The 24,405-nt window shown below is 35.3% G+C and overlaps 1 long non-coding RNA gene across 3 annotated transcripts; it reads right to left on the bottom strand.

Moving 5' to 3' along the window:
• Positions 1-10,824: 10,824 nt before the first annotated feature.
• On the bottom strand, positions 10,825-22,518 carry LOC114262239 (uncharacterized). Of its 3 annotated transcripts, XR_003629297.2 has the most exons (7): positions 22,247-22,518; positions 20,092-20,277; positions 19,577-19,649; positions 19,355-19,441; positions 17,849-17,947; positions 11,131-11,603; positions 10,825-11,006 (listed from the first exon to the last, which is right to left on the bottom strand). It is a non-coding gene; the product is annotated as an uncharacterized LOC114262239 (long non-coding RNA). The 3 variants fall into 3 exon arrangements; XR_003629301.2 differs by lacking the exon at positions 17,849-17,947 and having other exon boundaries at positions 11,131-11,199; XR_003629298.2 differs by lacking the exons at positions 10,825-11,006; positions 17,849-17,947 and having other exon boundaries at positions 11,347-11,603.
• Between the last annotated feature and the right edge of the window lie 1,887 nt (positions 22,519-24,405).

Below are 24,405 nucleotides of genomic sequence, written 5' to 3'. Positions count from 1 at the left end.
CAGTGCCGGTCGAGCAGAAATAGCAGCTAAGATTCCACCTTGTTCTCGTAAGACAATTTCAATTTCAGATTTTTCAAGGTCACAAAGCAACTCTTTCTGTCTGGTAAGCAAACATGCTAAGTTTCCAATCGATTTCCGGCTCAATGCATCGGTAACGGTATTGGCTTTTCCGGGATGATACAATATCTGAAGGTCATAGTCTTTAATCAGTTCTAGCCATCTCCGCTGTCTCATGTTTAGTTCTTTCTGTGTGAAGAAATATTTCAAACTCTTATGGTCGGTATATACTTCACATGTCACCCCATACAGATAGTGACGCCAAATTTTCAGTGCAAATACTACAGCAACAAGTTCCAGATCATGGGTCGGGTAGTTCTTTTTATGCGGTCTCAGTTGTCGGGAAACATAGGCAATTACTTTCCCATTCTGTATTAAAACACATCCCAAACCCTTATGAGAAGCATCACTAAATACAGTATAACCATCCGTACTTGAAGGTAAGATCAGAACAGGTGCAGTCACTAATCGAGTTTTCAACTCCTGGAAAGCAGATTCCCTTTGATCAATCTAGTCAAATGATATCCCTTTCTGAGTCAGTTGGGTCAACGGTAAAGCGATTTTGGAGAAATCTTTGACAAATCTTCTGTAATATCCAGCCAAACCCAAAAAGCTTCAGACTTCAGTCACATTGGTTGGTCTAGGCCAGTTCACTACAGCTTCGATTTTCTGCGGATCAACAGAAATTCCATCTTTGCTAACAACATGCCCCAAAAACATAACATGGTCAAGCCAAAATTCACATTTAGACAGTTTAGCATACAGTTTCTGTTCTCTTAAGGTTTGTAGGGCAAGTCTCAGATGATGTTCATGTTCTTCTATACTCTTGGAGTAAATCAATATGTCATCAATAAATACAACAATAAAATTGTCAAGGTATGGTTTAAAGATCCTGTTCATGAGGTCCATAAATGCAGCTGGTGCGTTCGTGACTCCGAAAGGCATAACTAAAAATTCATAATGTCCATACCTCGTTCTAAAAGTAGTTTTATCAATGTCATCTGATTTAACTTTCAACTGATGGTATCCGGATCTGAGATCAATCTTCGAAAATACTTTAGCACCCTGTAACTAATCAAACAGGTCATCAATACGCGGTAATGGGTATTTATTCTTTATAGTTACCTTATTCAGTTCACGATAGTCAATGCACAGTCTCAGTGAGCCGTCTTTCTTCTTTACAAACAAAACAGGTGCGCCCCATGGTGAGGTACTAGGTCTGATGAATTTCTTGTCTAACAGTTCTTACAGTTGCACTTTCAGTTCTTTCAGTTCAGTTGGAGCCATTCGGTAAGAAGCTTTAGAAACTGACTGTGTTCCGGGAATCACATCAACGGTAAATTTAATCTCCCTGTCAATCAAATCTCCTGGAAGATTATCTGGAAAAACATTTGGGAATTCTCTGACTATAGGAATACAGTTCACATTAGCATTATCATCAGCAGACACAGTCAATACAGAACACAGATATCCCTTACAGCCCTTTTTAATCAATTTTACAGCTTTCACAGATGAAATCAGATATGGGGGAGGTACTACTCCAACCCCATTAAACACAAATTCAGGCAAACCAAATGGACGGAAAACTACTTGTTTCGTTACACAGTCTATGGTGGCATGATATTTCGTTAACCAGTCTATTCCCAATATTACATCAAAATGATCAATGTTCAATGGTAGTAAATCGATAAACAGATGTGCATCTCCAACAATAATTTCACAAGCAGGATACGTATATGCATAGGTCATAGATCCCCCAACGGGTGATGATACAGCTAACAGATAATTCATGGGTTCTAACGGTCTATTCAATTTACGCGAAAAAGCATGCGACACATATGAATGCGTAGACCCCGAATCAATCAGTACATAAGCATTCTGAGTACAAATAGAGAGAATACCTGACACAACGGTCTCGGTATTCTGGACGTCTCCCGGTACTAGGGCGAACACTCGGCCCTGCCTCATAGGCTCTTTTCCGGTAGCTCTGGGGTTCGGTTTCGGTGTAACAGTTGATGCCGCTACGCTTGGTGTAGCTTTACTACTAGCTTGTGGAGCAGAGGGACAGTCTTTGACCATGTGGCCCACTTTGCCACACCTATAACAGGCTCCTGATATCTTGTAACAAACTCCCTTATGGTTTTTACCACATTCAGGACAGGGCGGTATTGTACGGTTTCCTTGACTAGACGTAGTCGTTGACCCCGTATTCTGTTTCTTGTTCATTGGACTATGCTTGCCTTTCTTGAATTTAAATCCCTGCCTTTTACCACACCATTCAGACGCTGGTGTTTCAGTTTTCAGTGCTTCAATGTTTGATTCAGCCATCAAGGCTCTGTCAAGGACATTCACATAGTTCGGTAGTTTCAGAACATTTATTCGGTCAAGAATTGCAACATTAAGGCCGCCTTCAAATTTTCTGGCCTTCTTATAATCAGTATCCACCATATGCGGTGCATATCTAGTAAGCTTGGTGAATTTCGTTTCATATTCAGCAACAGACATTGTGCCCTGTCTCAGCTGTTCAAATTCAGTCACCTTTCTGTCCCTTACACACTGAGGGAAGTACTTTTCAAAGAAGGCTCCTTTGAATTGAGCCCAAGTCAGAACGGCATTTTCATCACGGATGAGCATCCACCACCTTCTAGCTTCTTCTTGTAATGTAAAGGTGGCTAACAGTACCTTGTGTGCTTCAGAGCACGGGAAAACTTCAAACAATTTTTTCAGTCTCCAGAACCCATGCTTCAGCTTTTAACGGTTCTAGGCCTCCCTGAAAGGACGTCGGTTTCATTTTGCTGAACTTCTGGGTTAGAGCAATTATATCCCCATCATTTACATTCACATTCTGTTCATTCACATTCACATTTTGTTCCGGTACCACCGGAAAAAGAGGTGGGGGCTGTTGGTTCAGTTGTTGATCCAGTCTTGCAGTTATCAGTTCCATCATTTGTTCCAGTCTGGCCATTCTGGCCTCAGAGGGTGAGGATTCAGTTTCATTTGTAGTGTTTGCGTTATCCATTTCACAAGAAGCAGTTATAACAGTTTTAAACATAAGCAGTCATTTGTTTAACAGTTTAACACGTTAGCATATATTCAGTCATAACATAACCACACACTCATCATGCTCATGAGATGCCCTAATTACTTTTCTAGGACACCCTATAGCTCATTTGGACACATGTGTGCGGTATAACTCGTGGTAAGTATCGCTCTAATACCACACTGTCACGACCCAAACCCGGCCCTATGGGTTTAGCACCGTAACCGGCCAGTAATCCGAGATTACCGAAGGCCTACAGAACAGTAGTACAGTAATACAGAGTACAGGGCCTAGCGGAAGCCAAAACAGTAAAGAAACAATGCCCAATGAGCTGTGACAGTCTGTATGCAAAAAGACTTTTCATACATTTATACGTAAACAGTACAGAACAGTATGCACAATATTTACAATCGTTCAGACTAGGGACTCAATCCCTGCATACAGTACAGTAACATTCAGTCTATACAATCCATTCAGTTATTACAAACAGTAAGACAGTACAGAAGGGGGAGTCCTAAAACACCCCTAAGCCTTGACACGATAGGCTCGGAACCTCGCAGTGAGGCACATAGGCTGGCTTGACAAAACTGGAGTAACCCTGACGCCTTTAGCCGCGGTCTGGTGCCTGTACACCTACATATATATATGAGCAGTGAGCTAAAACCCAGTGAATAACATAATGCGTAAAGAGGTTAAGAATGAATGTCCTTACAGTACAAAAACAGTTCATTTAAACAGTATTTCAGTCGTTCAATTAGTACAGTCATATGTGGTACACCCATTAGCATAACGGTACAGTAAACAGTAGGTCTTAAAAGACCGAGCAGTAAATGATGGCCATCAATCAGTAACAGTAGTGGTTCCAACAAGGGAACCAACAGAGATCTCTGTAACAGTAACAGTAAATAGTAGGTGCTAAGGATGCCACAATACAGTTCAGAATATAGGACATACATTCAACCAGTTAACAGTAATCAGTTCAGAAAACAGTACAGTTCAGTTGTTCAGAAGATAATCATTTGTGAACATATCTTTACACAATCGTTACTCACAGAGTTTGGGCTACAGTATGCTAGAGCGTGTCTCCCCAGTCGCCAACCCTACACAGTTAACAGATTGAACACACTAAGCTACACAGCTGGGAAAGATAATAACTTAATCCCTAATTTGCCTCGGTGTGTTCTACATCTATATCCTCAAGAAGATGTCTTAAACTAGGTCTAAGAATGCCTAGAATGGGATGAGGATGCAAAGATGTACTTTAAAAGCATTTTCAGAATTTAGCAGAAAAACAGAGTCCCGCTCGAGCGCAGGTTTCCCCGCTCGAGCGGTCATGCAACAAAGGTACACGCTCGAGCGTACAATACTTCGCTCGAGCGTACTGTAAAAGTACTGGATGGGTGAAATCTCCACTCGACGCTCGCTCGAGCTTGAGACACAAACCTCCCCTCGAGCGCCCAATCCTCCACTCGAGCGGACTGTAAAACAGTGCAGAGAAATACTGGATGCTCGAATTCCACGCTCGAGCGCCACTTACCCCGCTCGAGCGGAAGTGCAAAATCTGGGAATTCCAGATTGCACCTCCAAGCCAAAACCAGGTTCAAATGCATCAAAACCAATCCTCTTGGGCCCATTTTTCTGGAAAACCTTTATAAACACATATAATAACATGGTTCAAAGCTCAATTTTGAGAAATCAAAGCCCAAGGGTGTTTAATTCAAACCCAATTTCAAACCAATTTCATGAACAATATGAACATGCAACATGCATGAATTCCAATCAATTCAAAGCTTCAATTTGATGCTCTAAGGAGCCAATTGATCCAAAACAAGTTGAAAACATGGACCATTACAAAAGTATGGACATGCATGTACCATTTTACCATGAAATCAACTCACAACTCAACAATTCAAACATGCAAGTATGAATTATGCTCTATATCAACATGTATGAACTAAAACATGGCTTAGCTCTACAATTTAACATGGACCATGCAAGAATTAGTTCAAACACAAGAATGAGAAGATGAAATCCTTACCTAAGTCTTGAATTAGAAGACTAGGAACTCAAACATGCAATCTATACTTCAATCCAAGCAAGATCAAGCAAAAGAGATGAAGACACTCTCACTCCCCAATCTCCCTCTCTCTAGTCGGTGGTGTGCTCAAAATGAGCTGAGAAACGTGTATGTATGAGTGTGTACAAGGCTCAACATGTGTATAGATAGTGGCCCACTCAAGGGCAAAGTTGTAAATGAGTCAAACTCTGCAAGTGGTCAATATTTAATCTAATTTAATCATACCTAATCAGTTTTCAGATAATTACACCGTAAAATCACATTAATTATGATGATCATAAAACATCAATCAATTCCGGATTCGGCCGCCGATAAGGCCTTCAATTAGCAGTTTGAACACTAAAATACCTACAGATCAAATAAGCAATCAACAGATAGAATGCAATTCAAACGTACATACTCAGTCAATTCAGTTCCAGTTTTCAACCAGTCAGTTCAGTTCAGTACTTTAATCAGTTCAATTATCAGTCATAATCAGTTCAGTTATCAGTCATAATCAGTTCAGTTTAACGGTAATCAATGCTTAACGGTAATCAGTGGTGAGGGTTATTACAAAGACCAAAAACCAACGTGCTCCAAATCCAAAGTTTTTCAGATTAAAACGATGCCCAAGACACCCTCTATCTTTCTTACAAAGGACTTAGGGTAGAAACACACTAAAGTGAGATGAAACCCTAGAGAGAAGGTGTGTAGAGAGAGAGAGAGCTCGGATTCTAGGGTTTGAAAACAAAAAGGGGATGAAAAAGTGATGTTCTCCCCGCTGCTGCCTACTAATATAAAACAGGCTCGCTCGAGCGAAGGATTGGTTGCTCGAGCGACTAGACACAAGAAACCCTCGCTCGAGCAAAGAAAGTCTCGCTCGAGCCAAAAACTTGAAGCTTCAGGTCTGCAACCCAGAAGCACGCTCGAGCGACAGAATGCTCGCTCGAGCGAAGAACTTGAAAACATACACCTCGCTCGCTCGAGCGAAGGAAAGCTCGCTCGAGCCAAGAAATGCAACTCTCAGGTCCAGAACCAGATGCAGACGCACGCTTGAACGAAGGAACTCTGGCTCAAGCCACCGGGCACAAAACTTAACTCTCGATCGAGTGAAGAAACCCTGGCTCGAGCGAAGGACCAAAAGCAAAGATCTGGCTCGAGCGACAAACTTCTCGCTCGAGCGAAAGACAAAAAATCTGGGCAGCAACCATTTGCTCCCAAACACTCCCAACCTGTAACAAACCTGCTCAACACATCCTATAACTCAAAATTAAGGAATTAAAGGATGACAACAAGATATGAACAACAATCAACATCCACGGAAACAAGTCTGGATCACTATACACAAAGGGGTAAAACCCGGGATCGCTATAAATTGAATCAACCCTTTTTCAATTTTATTCAACTTCCATTTTTATTCAACTTCCAAATAGAGCGTTAAAGTATAGTGGTTTCTTAACTCAACTTGCGTTTTTTTTCAACTTCTCTTTTTATTTTTATTCAACTTCCATTTTTAATTTTATTCAACTTCCATTTTTATTCAACTCCCAAATAGAGCATTAAGGTATGCAACTTCCATTTTTATTCAATTTCCAAGTGAAGCGTTAAGGTATCAGCGGTTTCTTGAATCAACTTGCGTTTTTGTTCAACTTGCTTTTTAATAGTTGTTCAATTTCCATTTTTATTTTTATTCAACTTCCATTATTATTTTCATTCAACTTCTATTTTTATTTTTGTTCAACTTCCATTTTTATTTATTTAACTTCCATTTTTATTTTTATTCAACCTCCATTTTTAATTTTATTCAACCTCCATTTTTACTTATTCAACATTTATTTTTATTTTTATTCCACTTCCATTTTTAATTTTATTCAACTTCCTTGTTTATTCAACTCTCAAATAGTGCGTTAATGTATAGTGATTTCTTGAATCAACTTGATTTTTTATTTAACTTTCAACTAAAATGTTAAAGTATCAGTGGTTTCTTGAATCAACTTCCATTTTTATTCGACTTCCATTTTTATTTTTATTCAGCTTCCATTTTTAATTTTATTCAACTTTCATTTTTATTCGATTTCCAAATAAAGCGTTAAAGTATTTGTGGTTTCTTGAATCAACTTACGTTTTTATTCAACTTCTATTTTTATTTAATTTTCATTTTTATTCAACTTCCAAATAAGGCATTAAAGCATCAGTGGTTTCTTGAATCAACTTGCGTTTTTATTCAATTTCAATTTTTAATTTTATTGAACTTGCGTTTTTATTCAACTTCCATTTTTAATTTTATTCAACTTCCATAGTTATTTTTTTTCGACTTCGATTTTTAAGTTTATTCAACTTTCATTTTTATTCAACTTCCATTTTTATTCAACATCCAAATAGAGCGTTAAAGTATCAGTGATTTCTTGAATCAACTTGCGTTTTTATTCAACTTCCATTTTTATTTTTATTCAAGTTCCATTTTAAATTTTATTCAACTTCCATTTTTATTTTTTTTCAAATTCAATTTTTAATTTTATTCAACTTTAATTTTTATTCAACTTCCATTCTTATTCAATTTCCAAATAGAGCGTTAAGGTATCAGTCATTTCTGGAATCAATTTGGGTTTTTATTAAACTTCCTTTTTTATTTTTATTCAAGTTCCATTTTTATTTTTATTCAACTTCCATTTTTATTTATTTTACTTTCATTTTTATTTTTATCCAACCTCCATTTTTAATTTTATTCAACCTCCATTTTTATTTATTCAACATTCATTTTTATTTTTATTCAATTTCCATTTATAATTTTTTTCAACTTCCATTTTTATTCGACTTCCAAGTAGACCGTTAAGGTATAGTGGTTTCCTGATTTAACTTGCATTTTTATTCAACTTCCATTTTTATTCAATTTCGAAATAGAACATTAAGATATAGTGGTTTCTTGAATCAACTTGCATTAAAGTATTAGTGGTTTCTTGAATCAATTTGCATTTTTATTCAGCTTCTTTTTTTATTCAACTTCCATTTTTATTCAACTTCAAAATGGAGCGTCACAAGGCATCAGTGGTTTCTTGGATCAACTTGCATTTTTATTCAACTTTCATTTTTAATTTTATTTAACTTCCATTGTTATTTTTTTTCAACTCCAATTTTTAATTTTATTCAACTTTCATTTTTATTCAATTTCCATTTTTATTCAATTTCCAAATAAAGCGTTGAGGTATAGTAGTTTCTTGAATCAACTTGCATTTTTATTCATCTTTCTTTTTTATTCAATTTTCATTTTTAATTTTATTGAACTTCCATTTTTATTCAACTTCCACTTTTATTCAACTTCCAAATAAAGCGTAAAAGTATAGTGGTTTCTTGAATCAACTTATATTTTTATTCAACTTCCTTTTTTTATTTTTATTCAACTTTCATTTTTAATTTTATTGAACTTCCAAACAAAGCGTTAAAGTATCAGTGATTTTTTCAGTCAACTTCCATTTTTATTTTTATTCAACTTCTATTTTTATTCACCTTTCATTTTTATTCAATTTCCAAATAGAGTGTCAAGGTATAGTGGTTTCTGGAATCAACTTGCATTTTTATTCCATTTTGATTCAAGAAACAGAAGTTGATTCAAGAAATCACTATTTGGAAGTTGAATAAAAGCACAAGTTGATTCAAGAAACCACTGATGCCTTAATACTCTATTTGGAAATTGAATAAAAATAGAAGTTGAATAAAATTAAAAATGCAAGTTGAATAAAAACGCAAGTTGATTCAAGAAACAACTAATGCTTTAACGCTTGATTTGGAAGTTAAATAAAAAAAGAAGTTGAATAAAAGCGCAAGTTGATTTAAGAAACCACTGATACTTTAACACTCTATTTGGAAGTTGAATAAAAAAGGTAGTTGAATAAAAACACAAGTTTCTTTATTCAACTTGCATTTTTATTCAACTTCCGTTTTTAATTTTATTCAACTTCCAAATAGAGCGTTAAGATGTAGTGGTTTCTTGAATCAATTTTCATTTTTATTCAACTTCAATTTTTATTCAATTTCCAAATAGAGCATTAAGATATAGTGGTTTCTTGAATCAACTTGCATTTTTATTTTTATTCAACTTTCATTTTTAAGTTTATTCAACTTCCATTTTTATTGAACTTCCATTATTATTTTTATTCAACTTGGAGGTTGAATAAAATTAAAAATGAAAATTGAATAAAAATAGAAATGAATGTTGAATAAATAAAAATTGAGATTGAATAAAAATAAAAGTGGAAGTTGAATAAAAATAAAAACGGAAGTTGAATAAAAACCAAGTTGAGTAAAAAGGGAAGGTGAATAAAATTAAAAATTGGAGTTGAATAAAAATAAAAATGGAAGTTAAAAAAAATTAAGAATAGAAGTTGAATAATAACGCAAGTTGATTCAAGAAATCCTTGATGTCTTAATGTTTTATTTGGAAGCTGAATAAAAAACGATGTTGAATAAGAATGAAAGTTGTATAAAAATGCAAATTGATTCAAAAAACCACTGATACTTTAACGCTTTATTTAGAAATTAAATAAAAATGGAAGTTGAATAAAATTAAAAATGAAAGTTGAATAAAAATAAAAATAAAAATGAATGTTGAATAAATAAAAATGGAGGTTGAATAAAAATAAAAATGGAAGTGGAATAAAAACGCAAGTTGATTCAAAAAAAATCACTGATACTTTAACGCTTTATTTGGAAGTTGAATAAAAATGAAAGTTGAATAAAATTAAAAATGGACGTTAAATAAAAACGCAAGTTGATTCAAGAAACCACTGATACTTTAACACTCTATTTGGAAGTCGAATAAAAATGAAAATTGAATCTCTATTTTGAAATTGAATAAAAAAAGAAGTTGAATAAAAACGCAAGTTGAATAAAATTAAAAATGGAATTCGAAAAAAAATGAAAAATTGAAGTTAAATAAAAATGGAAGTTGAATAAAATTAAAGCTAGAAGTTGAATAAAAATGGAAGTTGAATAATATTAAAGCTGGAAGTTGAATAAAAATGAAAGTTGAATAAAATTAAAAATGGAAGTTGAATGAAAATGTAAGTTTATTCAAGAAACCACTGATATTTTAACGCTTTATTTTAAAATTGAATAAAAATAAAAATAGAAGTTGAATAATAATGAAAGTTGAATAAAATTAAAAATTGAAGTTGAAAAAAAATAACAACGGAAGTTGAATAAAATTAGAAATGCAAGTTGAATAAAAATGCAAATTGATTCAAGAAACCACTCACTACTACAAAAACAGATAAATATCACACTTTTTTTGTGTGATGTATGTTATTTAATCATACCTTTTAAGTTTTATTAAAGTGTGATCTTTAGGAGTGTGATCTTTGGGAGTGTAATTAAAAGGGGTTATTTTTAATCACACTTTTTAAGTGTGCTTAATAACATTTAGATCACACCTTTTAAGTGTGATTAAAAATATTTAGATCACATATTTTAAGTGTGATTAATAACATTTAGATCACACATTTTAAGTGTGATTAAAAATATTTAGATCACATCTTTTAAGTGTGATTAATAACTAATAAAATTTGTGATAAAAAAAAGATTCGATATATTTGAAAAATAATCAATATTATTTTTGTATGAACATTTGAAGAATGTAATACATACTATATACTATACTTTGAATCATAACCACATATTGAATGGAATAACGTCACATATTTCATAAATAAAAATTAAATTTTCAAAAGCATATACAAAGGAATTAAATAAAAAAAAATTTAACTGTGCTTACATATATTAAAAAATGAAAAACCTTAAAAAAAACTAAATTCTTTAATTCTTTGACCATATTTTACATCTTTCCAAGAAATTTCTGACCTGAAAAATAAAAACACAAATTAATAAGAAAGCAGACATGAAAATAGACAATTTAGAAACATTTGTATGAAATCTTAAATGTGATAATTACTGAATGATCAAGTTGTAGTGACAGAACGTTTACTTTTACAACGAAACACCCATGATTGCACACCAATTTCCAAATTTACCAAGGCAGCTCCAAGATCGGTGCCTATACCAACCAAAAGTAAAAACAAAACAAATAGGAGCAAAACATGAAATATTAGTCATTTAACACAGTCCTGATTGTCATTTTCAATAGCGCCACAACCTGTTTGTTACGCCCTCAAAATAAACCCATAATATCAAACAATCACGATAAAGAAAAGGAATCTCATATTATAATCATCAGAGTATTCTTACAAGAAGTATTACATGTTGGCGACGAAAGTAAATGCCCTATTGGCTTACAACTTTCCAAGTCAACACATAGTTAGAAAAGAAGAGAGTACTAACTCTGCACAAAAGAAGCCCTTGGCTTGATATACATGTAATACAACAAAAATTAACAAAAAAGAGTCTTTAACTCCCACAACGATCCATGCTAAGATCTCGGAGGCGGCATAGTACCTGAACCTGAAAATGATGTCCCATATAGGGTGAGCGACAGCCCAATAGAAATATGTTAAACCAACTATAAACAATGACTAAAATAATAGCATTCAATAGATGGTCCACATTTATATTCCAACTCATATCGTATTACAGTTTCATGACAATCATGTCCATGTTACATATCATTTTCCATTTCTTATTCGACTTTTGAGTTCGAAAACAAGGCTTAGAACCTGGCCAAATAACTTAATGAGATAATAACTCATCATTAAAACCCTTTTTGAAATTCATGATGAATACACATTTTGATGTTGTATCAATAACACATAAAACCACTCCCATGCTTCATAAATGATACACATTTTAGTGCTGTATCAATAAAACATAAACACTTCCATACTTCACAAATGATACACATTTTAGTGCTGTATCAATGGAAGCCATCCTCTATCTCCTCCCAAACAATATTCGGTTTAGAGATACATCCTCTATCTTCCCTAAACCGTGGAGTACATCCCCTATCCACTCCCAGCTATAAACCGGTTTAGGAGTACATCCCCTATCTTCACTAAATCGTGGAGTACATCCCCTATCCACTCCCACACAATACAATGTATCTAAACACATATCATATACATAGTCAATCAATACATAAATTTGATGTATTATTCCAACCGTTATATTCGATGACATTTCCAATTGATTAGTTTTAGTTCACCTAATCATCATGCATTGTCTACAACAATCAAGACTATTCTCCACCGATAGCTCAAACAATTATTTCTAAACAGATAATAAATGCACCAAATGAATAAAATATCAACATTTTGTCTAGGTGAGCGATAAATTAATCCAACTACACTCTTTATCCCATACCTTTCCAATTTGAATATTTCCTATTCAATTTCTCATTTCCCAAAATTAATTATACGAATTAATTTATCAACAATTAGGGCTTTTTCCCATAATCTCAATACCAACCCTAAGGTTCCACTTTCGTCAATAGACCAACATATAACTCCATTTTTCAATGTATTACAAACATATGGGTTTTAAACTTGAAAACCCCTCTTTTGAAAATTACACAAAGACCCCAAACTTTCTCAAAATTACCCAACAACCCCCAACATATCAAAATGCCAAAATTTAAAGACAAAGCTCATAAGATGGAGTAGGATATCCCTATCTCGAAGTTAGAGCTCAAACGGAGAAGAAGACCAAACTCAAAGTGCTCCAAACTCCAATTTTTTTTAGATCAAAACGAAGCCCTCGACGATCAACACACTTTTTACAAAGGCCAAAGGTTAGGAAAACACTCTAGCTAGATCAAACCCTAGAGAGAATGGAGATTCTAGAGAGAGGAGCTCTCAAAATCGTTTTTGGGAAAGTAAGAGAGTGGAAGTGTAAGTGATTCAAAAAGTGCCCAGTTGATATCTCTTATACAACAGGTCCGCTCGAGCGGAGAACAGGACGCTCGAGTGTCAAGCACAAGAAACTGGACCCGCTCGAGCGCAAGAAGACCCGCTCAAGCGTCAGACACAAAAATGAAATATATCTGCCCGAGCGCGAAAACCAGTCCGCTCGAGCATAGATTCTCCCCTCCTAGTATTTTCACAAAAAATGAACACTCCGCTCGAGCGCAAAAAGCCCGCTCGAGCGCTACCTGCTCGAGCGTAAGGAAACCCACTCGAGCGTGAAAATCATGTTTGCAGAAGTTTTGCAGAGTCACAGATACTGAAAGTGTGAAAATTCCGCTCGAGCGCAAAGAGACCCGCTCGAGCGTACCAATAACAAAAGCAAACTCCGCTCGAGCACAAAAGGACCCGCTCGAGCGGACCACCAAAAGTCTGGGCAACAAGGAATGAGACCAAGGCCTAACCAACCTGTTCGAAACGCGCCCAACACATCCTAAAACTCAAACATAGGGAATTAAAGGATGACAACAATATATAAACAACAACCAACTCCACGGAACCTAAGTCCGGAATATAGTAAACAAGGAGAGGAAAATCGAGATCGCTATACTGTTAATGTCATTACTACTTGTAAACTAATGAAGCATGCTAATAAAGGTATAACAGAGAATGAAGTCATCTTTCATCAAATGCTGGAGAAGCAAATCACAGATCCCCTTCAATTCAATAGTCATATTCATAAATCTCCAAAAATAGGCATGAAAATTCAAAACCCATATGTTAAATAGAGAAATTAGTGTCATTAACATGATTGATTGAAATCTAAAATTAGATAGTGCACTTTCTTTTCATGGACTGAGGCAGGATGTGCATTCAGAATAAATACACAATTATCAAGGGTGGTGAAATATGTAATTAGTTTTACATTTGGCTGTTCTAGGAATTCTTGGTTCTACCCTTGTTCCTATTGAAGTCTCAGAGTTAGCAAACAATTAGCAAGCTACCAACCGAGAGACAAAAAGTGGAAATTCTATGTTAACACAAATGGCCCAACACAATGTAAAATCACAATCTATGTTAACCACGTGTAAGGATTCCCGCATGAAATTGTGTGGGTTTCTTAATAAACATATATAACACAACAGGATTTCCTGATTCATTTAGGAACAATATCTCTGATAAGAAAGGAATGTTGAATAAATAGGTTTTTATAAGATACCTCCTTGACAGATTACAAAACAAAAGTATGGTTCTGCTACTGGTTTGATGGATCTTTTTGTGGCACAAAGATTGAAAAATGATGGATGATGGAGTTTGTTTTCCAAACCCATGTTTCTGATGATTGAACCATGCAGTCTACATACAGTCTTATATGGAGTTTGTTTTGCTTATTTGCTTATTTGTAGATTACAAAACAAAATTATGGTTCTGCTACTGGTTTTCTTGGAATTTGTTTTCCAAACCCATGTTTTGAAAATATGATTTCACTAAAGTTTTGTTCTCAAACTATGACTTCAATCATAATGTAGAAATTTAATGTATAAAGAGAAATAGATAATTGTATTATTGATTGATTTATATTGATATCTATTACAATGATTCATGATTTATATATATAGAAGAGGGTGAGTGTGTAGTAGGTAAGGAGTAGGTGAAGTGGAGGTGGTAGTGGTGTAGTGGGTTAGGTTTAGAGGAGTAGGTGAGGTGGTAGTGGTGTAGTGGGTTAGGTTTAGTGGAGTAGGTTTAAGTGGGTGAAGTAGGTGGAGAGTAGGTGGATTTTAACAGCCCCCCGCAAACTCAAGGGGGATAGGAACTAACCAACTTGAGTTTGGCGAGAGTAACAAAACAAAAAAAATACATAAAAAGAGGATAGGAGACACTGTATGGTCGTGTCAGACCATTGGTGAAGACACTGGATGGTGGTGTCATAACGTTGTAGAGGACACTGTATGGGGGTGTCATAACGTTGTAGAGGACACTGTATGGTGGTGTCATAACGTTGTAGAGGACACTGTATGGGGGTGTCATAAGTTGTAGAGGACACTGTATGGTGATGTCATAACGGTGTAGAGGACACTGGATGGCGGTGTCAGACCGATGTAGAAGACAGTTTATGGGGTCATGTCGGACCGTTGTAGCAGACAATGTTGTGACAGTTGTTGTGACAGTTTACGGAGTCTTGCTGGACCCTTGCCGGAATCAATGTCGGGACAGTTTACAGAGTCTTGTCGGACCCTTGTAGAAACTAACCGGAATCAATGTCGGGACAGTTTACAAAGTCTTGTCGGACCCATGAAGGAGCTAACCGGAATCAATGTCGGGACAGTTTACAGAGTCTTGTCGGACCCCTAAAAAGTCGCACCCTCAAAAGGTGTGCCCAATCGGTCAAAAAAGGCGTGCCATCAAAAGGCGTGCCCAATTCATCAAAAGGCGTGCCATCAAAAGGCGCGCCCACTTCATCAAAAGACGTGCCCGACAGAAAGCGTCGAGCCATCAAAAGGGGCGCCTGACACGCGGCGATGCACGTGATTGACAGAGCGCGTGTCGGCCTCGTCGTCTCTGTCTTTATAAACCAAAGCGAAGTCTGAGGTTTGGAAGCATAACAAACCAGTTGAAACCTCTTCGTTCTCTGTAACATTCTGTAACCAACCCTTCTCTGAAACACTCAGCAACCCAAAAACATGGCTTCTTCTTCCCGTTCAGCTACCCAGAACATAGCCTCTTCTTCCCGTGGTCTGCTCACTCTCTTTCCCGACCTCAACGAGTCAACAAGAGAGATAACTGGTGCGGTGGCTTGTGAACCTCAACCAAACACCTCTGGTTTTGCTCCGTTGAACTTTCCGATGCGGTCGGTGGAGCAAAAAATGGCAGTGCAAACGGATATTGAAGCTAATCAGTATACATTGAAGTCCTGTGTTGAAACTATGACTGCGGTCACAAACTTGTCGCACCGGCTGCAGAGTAGGACAAATGAGATGCAGCAGTTAAACGCCCAACTGGCTCTGCTCCAATGCATGTATAAGGATGCGCGAGCAGAGATAAGTGTGCTAAAGGCGGAAAATAAGGAGCTGAAGCGGAAGGCCACCGTTATGTTCCGATTTGGAGGTCCGCCATATGCTGTAGTGGAGGAGCAGGGTGGAGTGATCGTGCCCAGTGGAGTGGGAAACACGGAGACAACACCGTCAAGGGCCGCCCAGGACGGAGGCAAGAAGAAAAGACCGGCGGAATAGGCGAAAAAGTGAGGTCGGTGGGTGGCCGTCTGCAGAAAAGAAAACAAATCTTGTGGTTTGTGTTGTTGTGGTTGTTTTTTTTTTTTTTTTTTTTTGTTAAAATTGTGATCGGGGTTGATCCCTGAGATGAATAAAAGATGGTTTGGTGTGCAAAGCTATATGGTATGAATGGAATTTGAAAAAGATTAAAAAATAATGTGAAAGAAAAATAAAGAAAGAAATAATAAAAATATATTTGAAATCAAAATGAAAGATGGGGGAAATAAGGAAAGTGGTTTGGAGAAAATAAATAAAAATAATGGATTTTGAAATCAAACGGAGGAGAGAGAGGGGACAAGCCCATGTGAGAGAAAGAGGGGAAAAATGATAGCCGATGCACCCAAAAATAATCTAGCTGCTATCCACAGGCGCTTAGGGGAAGGAAATGGTAGCAAGAGACGGCCAACACCATATATGGCTATAGCAAAGAAATGGAGTATCAAGCTCAATGGGCTAGGATTTAGACCAGAGAGTAAAGCCACTGGTCCTGTTGAACACACACCTCCAAGGCTCAAATAATCAAAACATGCTTCACGCATTTCCTTCCTTGCTTGATCAGGAGATGCACAAAACACCTTATACAGGGCTCCAGTCATTCCTCCACCAGTTAAAGGATGACGCATGTTGAAAGCATCACCTATTAATAGTGCTCCAGGAGTAGGGTAAGGAGCAGCTGGCATACTTCTATTGGGCATTGTTCTAATACTTCCCTTATCAATTGCAGCTATAAATGAATCATGCAGCTCAGGTGGAACCTGGGGAGCCACCAGAGGGAAGCAAAGCCGAAGGCTGCTGCAAAGCCGAAGGCTGTAAAAGCGAAAAAGGAAAAAAAGGCTCCGGCTAAGACAAAAGCTGTTGCGCCAAAAGCTAAAGCCGTTGTGAAGCCCAAGCCAGCGGCAAAGGCCAAGCCAGCTGCGAAGCCAAAAGCTGCTGTGAAACCGAAGGCTGCCGTGAAGCTGAAAGCTGCAGTGAAGCTCAAGGCTATGGCGAAGCCCAAACCAAAGCCGAAGGCGAAGGATCCTAACAAGAGGCAAATGAGCATGGAGGAGAAGCATAGATTGAGTGTTGGGTTGCAGAGTTTGCCCCAGGAAAAGATGCCACAGTTAGTGCAGATTATGAAGAAGAGGAATTCATATTGGCCTCAAGAGAGAGGATTTAGGCAGTGATGGGAAGGTATGTGTAGAAAATAAGCGGAATAGGTTGAGGTCCGGCGGGCGGCCAAGGCGAGGTTGCCGCCCGCCGGTGAAACAAAAAATACTAAGTGCTTAACCTTGCTCTGATACCATGTAGAAATTTAATGTATAAAGAGAAATAGATAATTGTATTATTGATTGATTTATATTGATATCTATTACAATGATTCATGATTTCTATATATAGAAGAGGGTGAGTGTGTAGTAGGTAAGGAGTAGGTGAAGTGGAGGTGGTAGTGGCGTAGTGGGTTAGGTTTAGTGGAGTAGGTGAGGTGGTAGTGGTGTAGTGGGTTAGGTTTAGTGGAGTAGGTTTAAGTGGGTGAAGTAGGTGGAGAGTAGGTGGATTTTAACACATAACAATTGAGACTTCTAAAAAGAGCATAACTTACCGTATCTAAACCAGTTGGAAGGTCTACAATTGAAGAACCTGTACGTTTAGATATTTTCACAACTTCAATGCTTTTAGTAACAGAGCCAACTTCAATTGCCTAAAAAATCATAAAAACACTTCACATGAATATGATGAAGATGATACATAATATAAGCATTTTAAATGCACAAGTTTCTTCATTTCCAAGAAGCATGTCTGATATGAACTAAGCATGCCGGATTACAACACTACTTTCTAACATATCATGTCAATTGCACTTTTTTGCCTCAAGCCTAATACCTTATCAAGACTCAGATCATGTTTTTGCCACTGCTATGCAAAAAGTAGATACAATGTTTCTTATAATTAATAAATAAAATAAAATAAAATGAAGAAAAAGAATTAAATTCTAAGATCATCAAATTTAGTTTTACTTTTTTAGAGCAGAAATGAATTATGCTTTAAATCACATGATTTACACTATGAAAGAACTGTCCAAGTAGAAAAAAACTAGTGGGTTTTTCATAGAGTATTGCCAACAACTAGATAGAAGCGAGGCAAACATGAAAACAATGAAAGGACAGTAAAATGGGTAGGTAGTTTCTCAGGCCTAAGGCTATTCAACAGTCCAAGAAGTTGACCAGCAACTCTGTGCTAGTTACATTGCAGAATAAAGGATTCAACCCAACAGGCCATGATCTTTGATGGGTCTGATCATAGGCTCGTTTGATGGGTCTGACCAAGTGATGCAGATTATTCTAGCTAATCGATCCATTAGATACATGGGAAGATGAAGTAAAACTTATAGATGAAGATGGTTCAACAGAATTAGCCATTAATCAACGTCCTCCTCTTGAGCCTTATATAATATCAATCAAAATCAACATAAGAAAATTATGAGTAAATGAGCAGAATCTATAGATCCCCATATGGGAAATTCAAGTACCTAATGACGAAGATATGGCTCAAACAATTCCTCATGACAATGACCCACAAAGAAATCTTAGAAAATTCAAAACAGTTCTCAATCACAATTAGATTTCCCTGATTCGACAAGGAGAATAACTTTGATATTGAGTGATATGTAGGAGTTGAATTGGAGTGCAACTACTCTGCATTTATAGCTGCCGGGTGGAACTTTGTACCCATTATCTTTGATCTTTGAAAATGGAACACATACAGTAAACATATTTTAACAAAGTCCTCCAGTGAGAACCCATCACAAGCATCAGCACTTCAAAGATTGCAATATTATTACACATCAACATAGAACTCAAAAATGTTAATATTCAAACATATATCTACGTATATAGACACATAAGAGCGGAACAAATGAGAATTAAGTTACCGACACTAAACAAATAGTCGATTTAATCAAACTTCTATATAATCTCTAACTTCTATATAAACAAATAAATAATCACCTACAAAATCAAAGAGGTCTCAAATGCATGCTATATGAAAGCAAGTAAAACCATTTTGGGAACTTGAATAAACAGTGAGCAACGGTGGTACAAATAATAACCTAGATGTTATAATCATCTCTCTCTGTAATTTGCTGCAGGAGCTGCTGGTTTTGAGCTTGCATATCATCATATGCCTGACCAATGGTCTGAAGAGAAACAACTGATAATCTCAGGCCTTATTTAAAATTACATGAAGAGAAACAATACCAGTAACCTCAGGCCTACTTCACAAACACATTGAAGACAAAATGCTCTCACATATAACAGAGCAGGAACCTAACCTCTATTTTAGATATGTAGGCTTCATTTTCCTCATGTTTGGATTTCAGGATATCTGAAAGCCCAGACTTTTCCCTGAAATAGCATAGATAAAAAAATGTCTACAGGTTTCTTATAAATAAATAAATATATCATACTGGAGAGAACAAAAAAAAAAACAAAATAAAGGATTGCAATCATGTGTAGCACCCATATAAAATGAACTAAACAATGCCAATGCTCAGCATCCATATGAACTTAAGTTAGTACCAAGAGGGTATTACAGATGAAACAATTGACATATCAAACTGTACCATAAAATAACCGAACAAATCAATTATAGTTTCGCTAAAGAACCATAGACCTAGCACACCTTTGATTGAACTAGCGCAAGAGTGGAAGAATCCACATAGAAACGATGCTATAAAGAATTCACATGCATTTCACATGTAATTTAATAAAAGTAGATTATGACAGCTGCCTTCTACAAGGCTGTCATAACGACATTTCAAATACATCATTGAAATATGAAATAAACCTTTTAGAAGCTTCCAATTTTTGTCTCAAGTCAGCAATCTTTGCTTCTGCAGCGGCTAGCCTTTGCTGTGAGATGGCCTCAGCTCCAATTATGTTTTAACCTGCAATTCCAGAGTTTGCTCATCAAGAGAAGGTTTGAACATGAGCCCATGCCTTGTATTCAAAATCCCTAGCTTCAATGACATCCCTACAATTGCAAAATTGAAATATAAGCAACCTACATACATGTACTGAATTCAGAAAACCAACATTGAAAACCTAAGCAAGAATACACCAGGTATGGCAGAGCTAGGATTTCGCTACAGGGGGGAACCATTGAGTTGAAGTCATGGCAAGTTCTATCACAATGTAATACATTTCAATTTTCAATTGGTAGTAAAACAACTAAAGATGAGCCTGATGTCAAAGTTATATGTTTAAAGTTATGCTCAAGTTAATCGATTTTTTTTATTTGTTTTTGTTGATTTTTCATTACCTCTCTTCCCTCTTTTCCTTCTTTTATTCTCTTCTCTTCATTCAGCAAATACATACACACACTTTTAACTTAATAATTTCTATAATGGAACTTCAGTTCCAAAAGCAGCAAAGAGAAGGTTTCTCAAGTGCCAAACAGAGCAGCAGCACATTCAGAAACAGAGGTGGCAACAACAACAACAACAACAACAACAAAAGCAAGTTTGTTGGGGTGAGACAAAGGCCTTCTGGGAAATGGGTAGCAGAGATCAAGAGAACAATTCAGAAGCTTAGGTGTTGGAGGGTTGTTGTCTGAACTTAAATCTCTTAATTATAAAGATTTTATCTAGTTTACCAATAAATTATGAAGGAAAACTAAGATCATTAGCGACAAGATACAAATAATCATCATTTATTTTCCTTCCCCCCCCCCCCCCCCACCCAAAAAAAACTAAAAATAAATAAATAAATAAAATTAAATAAATTAAATAACACATATGATCATCACTCATGTGCGAAGTTCATAAAATTCATTCTAAAATCCTTAGAATATGACTGCATTTCAGATTAAAATTAAGGACCACTAATTTGATTTAAAAGAGTCAACACAAAGTGCATTTTAGGTGCAAAATTTGAATTGTTAGATGTCCTAAGCTCCTAGTAAGAAGCAAAAAACAATTCCATTTGTTCTTATTTCTTAACATGAGCTGTTATGTTTCTCAAGGGCTTAGGCAAGTCTGAAAGAGATCTGACACAGCACCGAAAAAAAGAGAAGAAAAATAGGTAACCAATTAACCATCTTTCACATGAAATTAGATATGCAAGCAACCTAGGAAGCACGGGTGCGGGTACGAGTACGGTACGGGTACGGGTACGAGTACAGGTACGCCGATACGACAAAACTCTAAAAAAAGTATGATACGAGTACGGCTGCGGTACGCCGGTATTTTTTTTTATAATTATGGTTAAACGATCTAACCTACAAATTAAAATTAAATATCAAAACTAAAAAGAGAACTACAAACTAAAAGACAAATCGTTCTTTTTGCTCATCAAATATTTAAATAACAATTTGGACAGATCTAATATATTGCATTTATTGAATAAAATATATATTTCGGTGACAAGTGTGACAAGAACAAGAACACTACAACACCTTTCAATCTAATTCCCATATTGACCTACAAAGTATCCCTCAATTTTAGTTCATGAAAGACAATGAAACAACAACCAATCATATCCACCTACAACATCAAGCATTGCAAGAAAATTAACCAATGTGGAAACAGACAGATAACTTAACTCAAAACCAATGGTTATGCATCACAAATTAATGCTTTGCTTTTCAGTTACAAAACCCCTATCCCTCCTCCCCCCCCCCCCCAAAAAAAAAAAAAAAAAAAAACTGCTACGAAAGAGAATTTAAGGTGTCAAGGGATTTTAATTTGTCATTAAGCTTTACAACCAATATAATAATAATAATAATAGTAATAATAATAATAATAGTAATAGTAATAATAGTAATAGTAATAGTAATAATAATAATAGTAATAATAGTAATAGTAATAATAATAATAGTAATAATAATAATAATAATAATAATAGTAATAATAATAATAGTACAAAAATCTAGAAAAAAAAAATGAAAGAAAGAGGATAAAGAATCGAAGAAGAAAAGGGAAAAGAGTCGAAGATGAATTTACCTCTTCAATCGCACCTTCGAAGGAGAGAATCAATCAGCAGCACCTTCGATTAAACCTTTCAATCGCACCTTCGAAGTGTTCTTCAGACTCTCTTGGGAGTATTTCTGGAAGGAGATGATCGAATAGACATGGAACCATAGCACCTTCGAAGTTCTTCAGTCTTGGAGTATTTCGGAATGAGATATGGAAGGAGCAGAGATGATCGAATGAACCCTAATTTTATTTGGTTTCATGTTTTATTTATTACAAAAGAACCCCAGATTTTTATAATTCAATAAACTAGACACAAAAAATTGCCCTGGTACTCTTTAATTTATAAAAAATCTCATTTTTTACCCCGGAGTACCCAAAAACGTACCCATGGCGTACCCATCAGTATACTGACCGTATAAAACATACCCGGTGCGTTTTTGGCGTACCCGGTACGCATGCAGTCGTATCGGTATGCGTACCCACACCCGGTAAATACCCGCTACTTGTACGATAACATTTTTGGAGTACCCGTGCTTCATAGCAAGCAACAATATATACCGAATTAATCGAATGATGAAATTGATTCAAAATCAAATCAAAATCAAAGAGAAATGAGAAATGAAAACGCTAGAAATCAAAATCAAAATCAAAACCCTAGAAATCAAGTCAAAATCAAAGAGAGATGAGAGAGGAAAAAATGAATTAATCAAATGGAAATTGAATAAGTTAGAAACTCACAAAGAAAATCAAATCCATGGAAGGAGCTCAGAGTGTTTCTTCCCAGTGACAATACCAACATCGCAGGTGAAGGACTTTTCGAGGCGATGTTGGTTGGGGTGATGAGAGAGAGGCCTTCGAAGACGGTGACCATAAGAAACACTCTACCCCTAATAGTATTGAACGCACTCCATCTCCATCTCCTTCTCCCTCCATCTCTCTCTCTCTCTCTCTTATGTGTCTTGTGATGAACCCTAGCCTACTACTTTCGTTTTAATTAGAAGTAGCCAAAAGTTAAATGTATTTTGAAAATTTTTTTTTTTGGGTGTTGCGGCTTTTTTTTGTAGACAAAAAAAAAAAAAAAAAAAAAAAAAAAAAAAAAAAAAAAAAAAATTGGGAATGGTATATTTTATATAAAAATCAAATTAGAATATTTTATACAAACACACCTATTTAGGGAGTGTGATTAAATATATATATATATATATATATATAATCACACTTATTTAAAAAGTGTGATTAAAAGGTAGTAATGTATATATAATCACACTTTAATTAGAATGTGTGATTAAAAAATATATATATATAATCTCACTCATTTAAAAAGTGTGATTAAAAAGTAATAGTGTATATATAATCACATTTTAATTAGAAGGTGTGATTAAAAAATATATAAATAATCACACTTTAATTAGAATGTGTGATTAAAATATATATATATATATATAATCATACTTTAATTAGAAGGTGTGATTAAAAAATATATAAATAATCACACTTTAATTAGAATGTGTGATTAAAAAAAACATATATAATCACACTTATTTAAAAAGTGTGATTAAAAAGTAGTAGTGTATATAAAAAGTAGTAGTGTATATATAATCACACTTTAATTAGAAGGTGTGATTAAAAAATATATAAATAATCACACTTTAATTAGAATGTGTGATTAAAAAAAATATATATAATCACACTTATTTAAAAAGTGTATATAAAAAGTAGTAGTGTATATAAAAAGTAGTAGTGTATATATAATCACACTTTAATTAGAAGGTGTGATTAAAAAAATATATATATAATCATACTTAATTGAAAAGTGACATAAAAAATAAATATTATCACAGTCAATCAAATTAAGTGTAATTAAAATATCAGTTTAATTTTTTTTTATCATACTTCCAATAAAAGTGAGATAATTTTTTTTATCAAAGTATGATCTTTAACTATTTTTGTAGTAGTGTCATGGCTAGATAGAAAAAAAAAAAAATTTGTACGCATAGATATATCCAACAAAATCGTGTTCACTCATGAAACAGAAACAAAAACAAAAACAAAGATACAAGCGTGTTAGGCATGGTAAACAACATTTGAAATGCACTGGCGTTCATATGGCCTTCGCATCAACAATAAGAAAATTCTTACCTGTTCTTATACAATCAAATCAAGAATCTAATTTCAAAAATCATTAA

This window comes from Camellia sinensis, chromosome 8 (assembly GCF_055761805.1).
Source record: "Camellia sinensis isolate YWXY chromosome 8, ASM5576180v1, whole genome shotgun sequence".
Taxonomy (NCBI): Eukaryota; Viridiplantae; Streptophyta; class Magnoliopsida; order Ericales; family Theaceae; genus Camellia; species Camellia sinensis.
This window is presented reverse-complemented; position numbering and strand designations above follow the sequence as displayed.